This window comes from Protopterus annectens, chromosome 1.part0 (assembly GCF_019279795.1).
Source record: "Protopterus annectens isolate FY-2018-M chromosome 1.part0, PAN1.0, whole genome shotgun sequence".
NCBI classification, from domain to species: domain Eukaryota; kingdom Metazoa; phylum Chordata; order Ceratodontiformes; family Protopteridae; genus Protopterus; species Protopterus annectens.
Genome location: NC_056725.1, coordinates 1148406005 through 1148419871, shown reverse-complemented (window position 1 = coordinate 1148419871; position 13867 = coordinate 1148406005).

Genomic DNA, 13867 nt, shown 5'->3' with positions numbered 1-13867 from the left:
TTAACTCCCTTCTACACCCAGGGTCCAAAAATAATCCCTGCCCAGACCCTAGTTTAACTGACAAGGAACTGAGTTCTCACTTCAACACCTTCTTCACAGAATCCCTAGCTAATCTAACCAAAACATTCCCAAACAATAATCCACCTAACATCCTCTCCTCAACACCCAATAACCTTAATAAATGTCTCTTGAATTTCCAGTTCAAACCAGTTTCAACCAGCTTCATAAAAAGGCTCTTATCTAATCTTAAACCATGCTCTAATGCCCCTGACAACATACCCTCCTCCTTCCTCAAATCGCAGCTGAAGGTATTGCCTCCCTATTAGTATCCTGATAAACAGATCCTTAAATGAGTCATCATTACCCAAACTCTGGCGTTCAGCCTACATCCTACCTCTCCACAAAGGAGGTAAAAACACCACTATCTCTAATTTCCGCCCCATAGCCCTACTCTCTCTAATATCTAAAGTTCTAGAAAAATGTGTCCACCACCAGCTTTTACCTTTCCTAACACAGAATCACCTTCTTACTTCCACCCAACATGGCTTCCGCCCCGGCCATAGCACCATTACTGCCTTACTATCCTTCCTTGAAACAGTCAACCGAGCCCGAGACTCTGGACTCCTTGTATCCACAGTACTACTAGATCTATTCAAAGCCTTTGACACCATCTCCCATACACACCTACTCTTTCATCTCGCCAATCTTAATCTCTCCCCACATACTCTTTCCTGGTTCTCCAGCTACCTATCTGAAAGATGTCAAGCTGTCAGATGGATGAACTCTACCTCTTCCTTCTTGCCCACACCAACCGGTGTTCCCCAGGGGTCCATCCTCGGACCCATGCTCTTCAACATCTTTATAAATAATCTACACTCTGTCATACCTGACACCACAGTCATCCAATATGCTGATGACTCCACCTTAGTTTGTGCTGCCTCTAACTTTTCTGAACTCCAGACTAAAACACAAATAGCCTTTTCCACCACAGAGAACTGGATGCACCAAAACCTCCTCTCCCTCAACTCTAATAAATCCAAAATTCTTATTTTTACCCCTTCCAGAGCTTCCTCATCCTTTGACAAAGATTCCTTCAAAGTCCTCAGTCAAACCAACACTGCTATAGAAGTAGTGCCTTCCGCTAAACTACTCGGCATTACCATAGATGAACACCTAAAATTCGATCTCCACATTCAACAAAACATAAAGAAAACCCACCAAAAGTTAGGTATGCTCTACAGAAACAACCAATTTCTTTCCAACTCCTCTAGGCATACCCTAGCAATTACATATCTTCTACCCTCTCTTCTTTATGGAGCCCCCCTTTTAACCAATCTGTCTATTTCCAACATCTCAAAACTTGAAACTTGCTATAATAAGATCTCTAAATTCGCAACCAAATCCAAAACCTCAACTGACCACTGCCTTACCCCTAGATCTCTAAATTGGCTTGAACTTCCCAACCACCTGGACTATCTCCAACTAGCCACAGCTCACAAACTAATATTTTTCCCAGACTCATGCCCTGCCTTAATAAACATCCTTCCACCATACACTCCAAACAGATCTCTGAGATCTGAACACCAAAACCTTATCTCCATCCACAAACCTAAACGTCCTGCCGGCCAACTTCTACTCTCCTTCTCTCTAGGTAAAAAATGGAACTCTCTCCCTCCTTCTCTTAGGACTATACCTAACTCCGAATCCTTCAAGACCCTACTTCTCAAACACCTGTCATCCAAATGGAAATGTTCCTGCTCTCACCAGATATAATTTCCAGGGATCTCTTTCCCTGAACTCTGCACTTCCTGGCCCTCTCTACCTCCATGATTTTCCTGACATTTCTAACTTTTGCCTGACTCAACTTTTTCAGTCTGTAAAAAAAAATTTTTGCACATCTATGTATTTTTGTTATTTTACTCTGCACTGTATTGCTTCATTATGCTTGCTCTTTTAGCACATTTTATGTAAATGTATTTCCTGACTGCTTGAATCTTACTCTTGTATTATACCATTAACTTTATGTAACCATGTTTCATTGTATTGCTTGTGGAGCTTTTCTCCCCGGGCCTCCACTGAAAATGGGCACTTCTTGGCCCAGTGGACTTCCCCAGTAATCAAACTGAAATAAATAAATAAAAATACTAGACATGCTGCAGCAACAAACCTAGGGCATGGGGTACATGGATTATCCATGCATATAGGAAAGGACCTCTACTTTGCTACTAACACATAAAGACATGTACGATTAAGTGTTCTTGTAATCAAGATTTAAACTGCACTAAATTATGCAAAGTTATAAGTGCCTGATTCTATTTTCCTAATGTCATGAATGAACATTTTGCCCTTTATCAACTCCTGAGACTAGGGCAGGTTTTCAGATATTGGTGGGAGACCTAGTAGGAAGGAAAGTGCAGAATAATTTAAGGATTCAACAGAAATAAAAGTCAACTGAAGGAAATGCATCTTTTTTTTCGTCACTGAAGAAAACAACAGAGCATAACATCCTCATATTTATATTGTTCCCAATTATATTGTTTCACTTTCCTTCCTGAAAAGAAGGCAAACAGGTTTCACTGCAGGCTTGCTGTTAAGGTTATTGTGCACTGATGACTAGAATGGAAAACCCCTACAGATGTTATTAAATAACAGCAGCTGCTCTCATATCTGCCGGCACCAGGATTTATTTAAAAGTAGTACAATAAAGTTCAAGGAAAAGTTGAGATAAAGAGCAATACTAATCAATTATACAGGTAGTGCTGTCATGCTCAGACGCTAAATTTTACAGAATGCTTAGCACTAATGTTCAGTCAAGTGCTGCAATGTCATCATTACAGATACTAAACTAACTGCCTGTATATTATTGCATGGAGTGTATACTCATTTGATTTCATTTACATTTGTCATAACTCCACTTTAATGTCTTAACAGGCAAGGAGAAGAAACTGCAAACAACAAAAGTTAAAATGGTAAAAAAGAAGCATGCTCATACCTCTCAGATGTCCAGATTTTTGCCTCATATTTTTCATCTGTTCCTCAAAAAATTTGCGTTTTTCTGGCAAGTCACTGAGATGATCTGATGACTTGCATCACTAAATAATGTCATACATTTGAGTTTCAGACTTCATACCCTTCAGAAAATGCATGTTAACACAAATCCTGTTATTTTAGCGTTTCCATGTTTATAAGAGCAATATTAAAAGTCTGTTCCTATTTTCGTACCTTTGTCCCTCCCATTATGGCAGGCCTTGTACATATTTCTAGCACTAAGAGGTTGAGAGGTATGAGCATGCTCCATGTGAAATGCAGTTTGTACAACATTTCTGTAACCTTTTCATAATTGTTAATGTTGCTATGTACTGTTTTCTCATTTGGTACTAACTCTTTTTGTCCTGCTGATGTTGCTATATAGACCTGTTTCATCACTGACATTTTCTGAAGTATTTGTCCTTGTGAAGGTAGCAGTGGAAATAAGCTGAGCAGGGTAGATTACACTTCCTTACCTCTAGCAACAGAAGCCATCACATCAGGATGCATATCCAGTTATACTCATGTAACCTAAGAAATTTAAGCCCTCCATCTTGGCCTGAGTTTGGCCCAAGTCCACTTCCCATTGTGCCATGCCTGTTACTCCTACCTATTCCAAGGTATGGAAATCTTAGAGTCAGTATATACAAATTCAGGGGGGTTGCCATTCTCTCAAGCCCCCCCCCCCCACTAAAAGAGGTTTTAAGGAAAAGACCAATGTTCGTGATTTGCTCTTCTCTAGGTTTTCTGGCGTTTCAGTACTCTGCATTTCAAGTGCCGACATTTCAGTAAGGAGCCATATATCCAATACAGTTCTACTTTCAAATCCCAAAGCCTATATTACCAAATGTGAAAATCCTGAGGTGACAATAATGAAACATTGGAATCTCGAACGTCAGATTTTAAACATGGTAAGTAAACACTTGGCCAACTTAAAATGAAACTCATGCCAAAGTAAGTAAAACTCACCTAGGTGGGAGGCTACACCCCTCACCCCCCAACTAAATATACCAACTCTGGAATCACACTGCAGAGGAGAACAGGGCATGTTGGCCTTGGCGTGGGTTCCTTACGGTTGGCCAAGTGTTTATTTACCATGTTAAAAATCTGATGTGCGGCATAGTGACTTTCGTTTTGTCATCTCAAGATTTTCGTGTTCAGTAATATGGGCTATGAGATTTAGAAGTAAACCCATCCAATACACACAGACACACACACATACACACAAACACACACACACACACACACACACACACACACACACACACACACACACACACACACACACACACAGACACACACGTATATACAAGTTCTTGTAAGTGGCTTGTTCAAAGGCTACAAAATGCAGAATTGCATTCAATAATGGGTTTAGTCACTGAGGTATAACATGGAGTAATGCTCTTCCTGCAGTGACAATACATCTTTTTTAGAATTAGATAGAGCAGGGCATATGCTTTTCTAACTCTGGTAGATGCATATTGCTCAAATTTTAAATTGTCATGTCCATAAAACTTTAATGATGGTATCAGTCTTTAAGATTTGGCTATTAATGTTGTAATTATAATTTATATAAGTTTTGCCATTAAACATAATACTGTATTTATTGATATCAAAGGTAAGGTATATATAGCAAGTGTGTTCTTTCTGTAGACCATCTTGGAGAATTTGAACAACTTTTACTGAAATAAATATGGTGAAACAACAATCAAAATGTCCATTTTCTTGTGTTATTTCTAAGAACAACAATCCAAAAAGAAGTGGCCTCATGGCCTCAGTACAAAGCCTTGCAGGATACCACTTCCTGGTTTGAAAAGTAACCCCTACCTTCCCTTGTATCATCCTGTTGCTTAACTAGTGTTTTGCCACTTGAATTAACTATGAACTGGACATTTAATGCTTTTAATTTATTTATTATTCTCCTTTTGCAGAATAATGTTCCATGTTTTAGGGTGATCAAGATAAGCAGTACTTCTACCTCTTCAAAGAATGCACCGAGGTACATAAGGAAGGATCTCCGCCTAAAAAAACACACTGTCCCATATCAAACAGGATTAGGACCCCTTGCATCATTCATTACTACACTCTTATAATTTGGAAAATGTTCAAGCTGATAAGCCTGGAACTTTTTGGGTCTGAAGTGAACCCCCATCCTTGTGAGTTGCTACTAATACAGCCTATTACCAGAGATCAGGGATGTATCCACATACTCTAACGATTTATGTATTATAACTGACAGGGTTTTCTTTAATTCTGAGGTTGTTATCTGGTCCCATGCAGCCTGAGCATTGGTTACTTGTGGCAGCAGTAACCTCATCAATAGTTATACAACTGATACCTCCCCTTCTATTTGCAATTCTCTGCATATTTCTTCACTTTTTATGAAGTTAAAACATTTTTGCAGACATGTCCAGTATGTCCTGTGGTTGGGTGAACACTTGGTATCTTTTTGCTAACATGTTATACCTACAACTTTCTTTTTCAAACTTCTGATATAATTAAATGTTAAACCAGAAGATACATATAACCCAACCATGATATTAAAACTAAGAATAAATAAGTGTTGGTGCCAAATGCAGGACACAGCAAACATTTTACTAGAGCAAGCATTTTTATCATATATCATACATATTTCTTCAGAATTAAAAAAATATGTTAAAACCAAAACAACTTACACAACAGAGTGAGAGTGGCATGACAACATAAGAACTAAATGATGAACATATAAAGACAATAAAAGATTACCACATATAATAAACGTATCCACCAACAAATTAATCTTTGCATTTATTCAGTTTTAAAGTATGATTAAAATTTAGATAAGGGTTCAGACTAGGGAGACAATATATATTAAATCTGGTTTGCAAGCAGTACCCATTGTAATCTAAAAGAACCTCAAGGTATGCTGATATAAGGCGTTATTCCTGTGCCTATTACTTTATATGCATTTGTCAAAAAAAGCACTCAACTTCTTTGTAACCTTTCCAATATAAAATGCAAAATACATAGTATAACCAGCAGCATACACTACATTCTGTAACTTACAATTACAATATCAAAGGGGTGGATAAATAATAAATTCTGGAATCAGCCATTACATGAATAAGTGGATGGCATGTTTCCAAAAATTGTTGAAAAGAAAGATAAAGCAAATAGCAAACATTAACACTAAAGTAAATATGCTCAAAGATTTTAAAATTTTTAGTCTGCCATCTACAGAGATGACTACAGTAGATACTGTGAGAGAGCTATTCTTTCCAACATTTTAAATTATTTGTGTCTGTTTACAAAAACTCTTAATTTTGACTTTGCTGTTTCAGGAAGAAGGGACTGAGGCTTCTCTCATTGGGTTAAGATGAGTCTTTCTAGGCATTTTATGAATATTACTGAAGTATTTGAAAAGACATGTAAATCAGAGATACGGGTTCCTTTACTCAAACCATGAAAAAGGGAGTTTCATATTTTGAAACAATGCTGCAGTGAACAGTTTTAGTAGTGACAAAAATATCCACACTACAAAGTGGATAAAGGGTGCAATTTTATTGGTGAATGTGAATCAGTATAATTACAAAATGCTGACTATGTTAAATGATAAACATTTATGTAGGGAAGTTTCTACTAAAATTATAAAAATGATTATAAGAAGGCTGATGTTTTCTTCAAATCATTCTTTAACAATAGTAATATTTCAGCAAAGTCAATCGTCCAGATTCAATAAAGTCTACATGGTAGAACACTGTTTTAGAATCAGTTATCGGCTCTACACAATGTGTACGGCTGCGCAGAGCCAGACAAACAAGGTAAACACAGTGACATGCTAATTACAGCATAAGCAGCTGAACTGAATGCTAATCAACCAATCCAAGATGGAGGAGCTATTCAACAAGCTATAAACCAAACATGTAGATTCAGTGCTGGTTTTCCCTGCAAATTCCAAAACCTATTGGAATACAGCCACGAAAGGAGTCTACACAGAAACAATGTTAGGGGCTGTTGGTGCTTTAATTCATGTGTATGTGCAGTAGGCTGAAGTGTATGCTGCTGCTGCTGTTAATAGGCCAAGGCCAAGAAGGAGAAGAGTTTTCAGATCCCATTTAACTTACCACAATCTACATGATATGGAAACTGTAGAGCACTACAGGGTGGATAGAGACACACTACAGGAACTCTGCAATCTCTGTTATCCTCACCTCAGAGCCAGGATACACCAAGAGGAACCCATCTCAGTGGAGACAAAAGTACCTTTCAGAGACCAACAGGGGACATGCTGGTGGTGTCACAGACATCAACATCCAGGATCATACATCAATTCCTGAATGCTATGCTGCAACACGCCAGAAGCCACATTTGTTTTCCCTGTACTCCTGAGGACAGGGCCAAAAATATGCAGAAGTTCTACCCTGTAGCACAATAGTGCTATTACTGGGTGCCATAGACTGCACATGTAGAAATGAAGGTACCACCCAGAGAACAGAAAAGGATATACATAAATAGAAAGGATTTCCACTCTATTAACTACGTGTGTACTGGCAACCCAGGCAGTTACCATGATTCCCATATCTGGCACACCTCTCATCTGTATCAAATGTTCACTGGGTGGATATCCCACAGGGTAATTTACTTGGAGGATGCAGGCTATGCACTGGAACCGTGGCTGATGATGTCCATCAGAAATGCACACACACCCACTGAAGAATGCCATTATGAGGCCCACGCTCAAACCAGAAATATCATAGAGTGTGTGTTTGGGCTGCTGAAGTCATGGTTTCAGTGCCTAGATATGTCTGAGGGAGCCCTGCAGTGCAATCCATGTACATGTACTGAAAAATTCACTTTATGTGCCATGCTGCACAATATCATCCTGAGAAAATAGCTTCAGCAGGATCAACAAGGGGAAGGGAGTACATCCCACAACCAATGGCAAGGTCATCACAGCCACACACAGGTGTGGGGTCAGTGGGGGAAGCAGCAGCTGCTGTGGGTGTAGGCAGATGTAGGCATGCTCAGTATGCTATCGCATTGGCTAAGAGACAATGTACAGCACACTTACTCACCACCTAAGGGCCTAAAACCTTCCTCCTATGCAAATACATATAGTAACATTGATGCCAGGCAATGCTCGCAACCTTTACCTACCAATGTAATAGCTGAGTACTCCTAGCATCTGACAGAGTCAGCCCTGAACTAAAACTGTTGCAACTGCTGGATTTACAAGATAAGTGTTGAACCTGGATTGTATTGTGTAATAATACAAATGAATGGCATATCCTTGCATGTTGTTACTTGGTAATGTAAGCAAGTAAAAGGTGGGAGATTTGTACAGAAATTACTTTAACATGTGACAGCAAAGACTTATGTGACTTATATATGTCCATTATTAAACAGTAGGCCTCAGGCATCACGGATTCACACAGTCATACCTCTCAAAGGTACTGATGGCCACTGAATGTCCTCAATTTAGCATCATACTTTTCTACTGGAAAATCATTAAAGACAGAAGTTAGAAAGTAATGAGACATATTTCAGTTTCAGACTTCACATCCCTCACAAGATCATTAAAAGTACTGATGCAAAAAAGTTTAATGCTATCAACTGTATAATTTTCTAAGACCAATATAAGTCAAAGATACAAGTACCAATTCAACATCACAAACCAGATATACTAAGCAATAAGTCAGCTATGCGCCCTGAGCATCACACACAAAGCTTATGTATCCCTGAATCCAAAAGATAGAAAACAGGGATATGGCGTAGTTGTCATCACTTGCATAGGGTGTTGTGGGGGGGATGTGGGGGGGGGCAGGAAGCCTAGGCTGACACAAAAGGTCAGTGAGCGTGTGTGAGTAAGAAAGACAAGCAGGCAGACAGTCGGATAAAGTAACAAATGACCAGTGAGACAAAATGAGTTTTAATCTTCATGGTGGAACCATGTAACTTTTGTATGTGTGTTGTATGGGTCCCATACCTCTCAACCTGTAAACATCAAAAATCTGGACAAAGGCCCATGAAAAGTAGGTAACAACTGGCCAAAAATCGGGACACTGATTAACATAAAATTTGCAAACATAATAATGTAACCCCGCCCACTCCAATGGAGTTGTGGCATACCAACATGAAGATTGACGTCACTAAAGAAATAATGGTAGACATTTGAATTTCAGACTTCCTAGCCCTCAGATAATGTGTTATTCTAACAATTATCTGAATTTACAGGAGGAGGAGGAATTTTTAAAGTCTGTCCCTGTTTTTGAGCATTTGTCCCATCCTTATTTTTGACTTTGTCCAGATTTTCTGCCCTGAGAGATTGAGATATATGCTTATGGGTTGTTGCAGTCAGTGAATAATGACAGACATTAGACTTTCATATTTCTTAGTGTAAAAAATACATTCTTAAGAAAAAGCCATCCTCATTTGCCATACAGGATTTTTTATGTCAAGGTACAGTCTTCATGATGAAATACTTGTTCTAATATCTTTTGAGTATCCTGGTGTCTGGTCATCACCTCACCCTACATATTTTATACTGTAAAACATATTTTATTATCTTTTGAGTATTCCTAGTGTCATCCTCCCAGCTCCACATGCCTAGCTCTGAAAAACTTGTTCTATTTGAAATAATGATATGATTAATCTGCAGAGAATGAAGAGCACACGTCTGCTAAGGAGGACTGCTGGGACTCCATATAGAGACGCCATCCCATCCATGATAGAAAATGTCACCCAGAAAACAACATGCCATTTACATATAATATAATCACCTGCATTAACACTAGATAAATAGCAAAACTACACAGCAGAAAACAGAAATCCATAAATATATCATGTTCCAACCAGTGCCAAACACCGTGGGACAAGCGGATCTCTGTACTCCCACATTCGGACATTTCACCACATTCAGTCATCAATCAGGCTTTCATCAGCCCAAACTCTTCCCCAATCAACAGTCAACAACAGAGACTCTCCATTTACTTCCCCAGTAAAGAAAAATTCTAAGAGGGCTTTCAATCCAATTCTCTGATGTTGCTCCTCCAGCATGCACAGTCCTCTAGCCAAAAAGCTAGAATGTAATCCGAATTTGCAATCATCTTTTTTGTTTTTCATCAATACTTAATTTGTCCCTCTGCCTTTCCGAACATCTCTTCAGATGTTTATTCACAGGTAATCTGTCTTATCTGCAATTCTTAGAATGACATCCGATAGGCCCACTCATAGTCAGTCCTTTACACAGACCTGCAATGTGCACAGTACGACACTGCATTACACACTAGAACTAACAGCTCCACATACAACAGCCTTAGGAAACTCCTTGCTTTTCTCCTTTCCTTCTCATCTCCCCTTCCTTTCATTAATCCCATCTTTCATGTCATTTCAGCTGGCTTCTATAAGCCTGGATGAAAGTGTGCCATATAATTAAGAGAAGGTGCCTACATCATGGATAACAGTAAAAAAAAAAAAGATGCGTATGGATAGATACAGTGTATTGATCATGCATTCAAGGAGTAGTTAAGGATATAGTGACACATGGCCAACACTCACTATTACATTTGTATCTCTTCACAGAGATCCGCGGCAGCAACTATAATGAGTAAGGTGGTTCATAGGTTCATAGGTAGGTACTAGGCTATTGACCCTGGGGCCTATTCAAGCCCAGCCAAAAAGGTACCCTGGCTTTTGCCACCCAAGAAAATTATTTTCCTGTGCCACTGTCGAGCAGAGCCACAGAGGTGATCCCTGGGGTGAATTTCCTATTTCCCATCCAATCATCAAGATTTTTCTTGAAGAGTGCTAATGAGGAGCTTTGTTTGCTATAGATAGGTAGTCTATTCCAGAGTATGGGAAGTCTCTGGGACAGAAATCTATCCCTCCGGCATGTTCTGTTTATTGTGGTGGCAAGGTTTAGGTCCCTAGAGTGTGTAGCTTGGATGGACTGGGATTTATTTAAGTGGAGCATGTCCAACAGCTGTGGGTTTGACATAGCTTTGAATGTTAGGCAGAGATCACGTCTGAGTAGGCGATATGAGAATGAGTAAAGCTGGAGTTTTTTGAGACGGTCTGCGTAGGGCATCTGTTTGAGGCTGGTAATCCTCTTTGTGAGGTATTTCTGCAGCCTTTCCAGTTATTGTAGATGTCTTGTGAGGTACATACCAAAAGGGGCGTTCTGTTCTATAATGTGTCTAATGAGTGATGAGTAGAGGGGAACAATGACCTCTTTTTTTCTGGATGAGAAACCTTTTGTGATGAGGTGTGCCATGTAGAAGGATTTCCTGACTACTGTGGCAATGTGATTATCAAAGGAGAGACTGCTGTCCACCTGTGTCCCAAGGTCTGTTATCACACTTCCGGTGTAAAGTATACTACTGCCTATGTTGTAGTTCATGGGTACAGTGTTTTTTACCAAAGGGGATGACAATGCACTTTTTGGCATTGAGCTTGAGGCCATGGCTTTGACACCAGGCATCTGTCTCAGTAGGATGTCCACATCGTTAGGAGTTTCAGTTATGGCTCCTAGTTTGCAGTCATCTGCGAACTTCATTAGCCAAACACCTTCTGTGTTAGCCTGTACTTCAGAGAAGTAGATAACAAACAGGAGAGGACCCAGGACTGAACCCTGTGGTACTCCACTTGTCACTGGTCTAAAGTCAGATTTGGAGTCTGCTACTTTCACAATGTGGGTTCTATCAGTGAGCCAGTTGGCAACCCATCTTGTGACATAGGGATATATAGCTAGTTTAGTGAGTTTATCTATAATTCCAGAGTGGAGGATGGTGTTGAAAGCCTTGGCAAGATCTAGATAGGATGTGTGAACCACCTTACCCTTGTCTATGGCTTTGGTGACTGCTTCAAAGAAGTCTATCAGGTTTAGGAGACATGATCTGCCTTTTACAAACCCAAACTGGGTGGGGTCCAGAGTTTGGAGATTACCAATGTCTTTGTTTATAAATTCCATGATGATACATTCCATGGCCTTGCAGACCAGGCTCGTCAGGCTAATGGGGCGGTAGTTCCCGGGGTCCATGGTGGTTCCCCCTTGTGGAGTGGGATAACCATCGCTGTGTGCCATTCAGCAGGCACAAAGCCTGAGGTGAGGCTATGATTGAACATGGTACTTAGGTGGGGTGCCAGTTCGTTCTGTAGTTCATGTAGAATGCAGCCTGGGATGTTGTCTGGTCCCATGGATGCTGTGTTCTTGGCTTTTGAGAGTGTGTTTTTTACCTGTGCAGCCGTGATTACAGGAAATTTGCATTCTTCCGGTATAGAGATGGGATCTTTAGGGGGTGAGAGCAGGGTAAAGTTAGCACTGAACCTATCTTGGGAAATACAGTGGGAAATTCAATCTTGAGGCAAAAGAGACTCGCAATTTGCAGCAGCAGTCTTAAAAGTTGAAAGATATCTTCAGAAAAAGAACATCAGTCCATAGGTGACAACTGTACAGATTTGCTGGCAAATCACTATGGATTAAAGTCACTAAATAATGACACACATTTGAGTTTCAGACTTAATACCTTTCAGGAAATGCATGCTAATACAAGTCCTGTTAATCTAGCAACTTTCTAAGTTTATAAGAGCAATATTTAAAATCTGTCTCTATTTTTAGACCTTTGTACCCCCATTATTTTAGGCTTTGTCCACATTTCTTGCAAGAGGTTGAGAAGTAGAAACATCACTATTTTTCACTCTATGAAGAAAGCTTTCCTCACAGCAAAACAAACGCGCACAATTAAAAAAAAAAAAAAAAGAAACCTCACGACTGGGCAAACATTTCTCACTGAGCAGCATCTTTCTTCATCACTCAACAACCTTCATATACCCTTATTACCACAATCACAACAGAAATAGACACACAAGAGAGAGGTGTTAAGAGAAGGATTTTTTTTCTTGCAAATTTGGCTGCACCATGAAAAAAAATAAAAAGCCACTTTGAGAAACAGAAGGTGGTAGGTCATCCATCTCAGAAGGGTTGAGGACAAGACCTTACATGCAGCCACCCCTCAAATATCTAATCTGGAAATTGATGCCCCTTCTGTAACACCATCCACCATAACAGGATAAAATACACATACAAAAACAGAAAACAAGAGACTGCAAAAGCTTACTTGCCAGGCTTAAAGAGAAGAGAAGGAATGTAAAGCCAATTTATTCATCACTATTTACAACTGGTCTGGTATTAATACAAGGAAAGTGTAAGCAATCATGTTACATATCATTGGAAAAAAAAGGGGGGGCAAAAAAACAGAGAACAAAAGAGCGAGCCACAATTAAATGGATAGGAATTACCCAACCTCTGTTTTTTTGGAGATCTTCTAGCTGCGGGTGCAGGGTGGAGCTATGAAAGGACAGCAAAAGCAAGGTAAAGTCATGCTAAAACAATTTGTGCGAACTGTGAATAGTACTGATCTATGCAGGAAGTGGGCCTGAATCACAAAATAACTACACTGTAGATAAGGAATCATTTGGTGAATGTGTGGTAGATTTGAGCTGTATGTTTTCCCATAGTGTATATAGGATTTGGGGGTGATTTGCGGGCAAGTGGGGAATGTGATGGGAGTCATTTTATAGCATGAATGACAACCCTGCATAAGAAAACAGGGAGAGGTGGCTAGGGCAATTAGCAAGGTTTGCAAGAAAGGAGATTAGAGGAAGCATGTCAGACTCAAAGCCTGTAAGAACTCAGCTCTATTCAGTGGCTTACCGCTTTCTCAGGAAGGCATTACTGAGGCAGTGAGAGAACCCAAAATGTGAGGGGGAACAAAAAGCCCAACAGATCAAAAACCAAGTTGCTGTAGGCCTCAAAGGGGGCATTTTTCTTCTGCTTTGCAGAAAATCGTTACACCATAGTTCA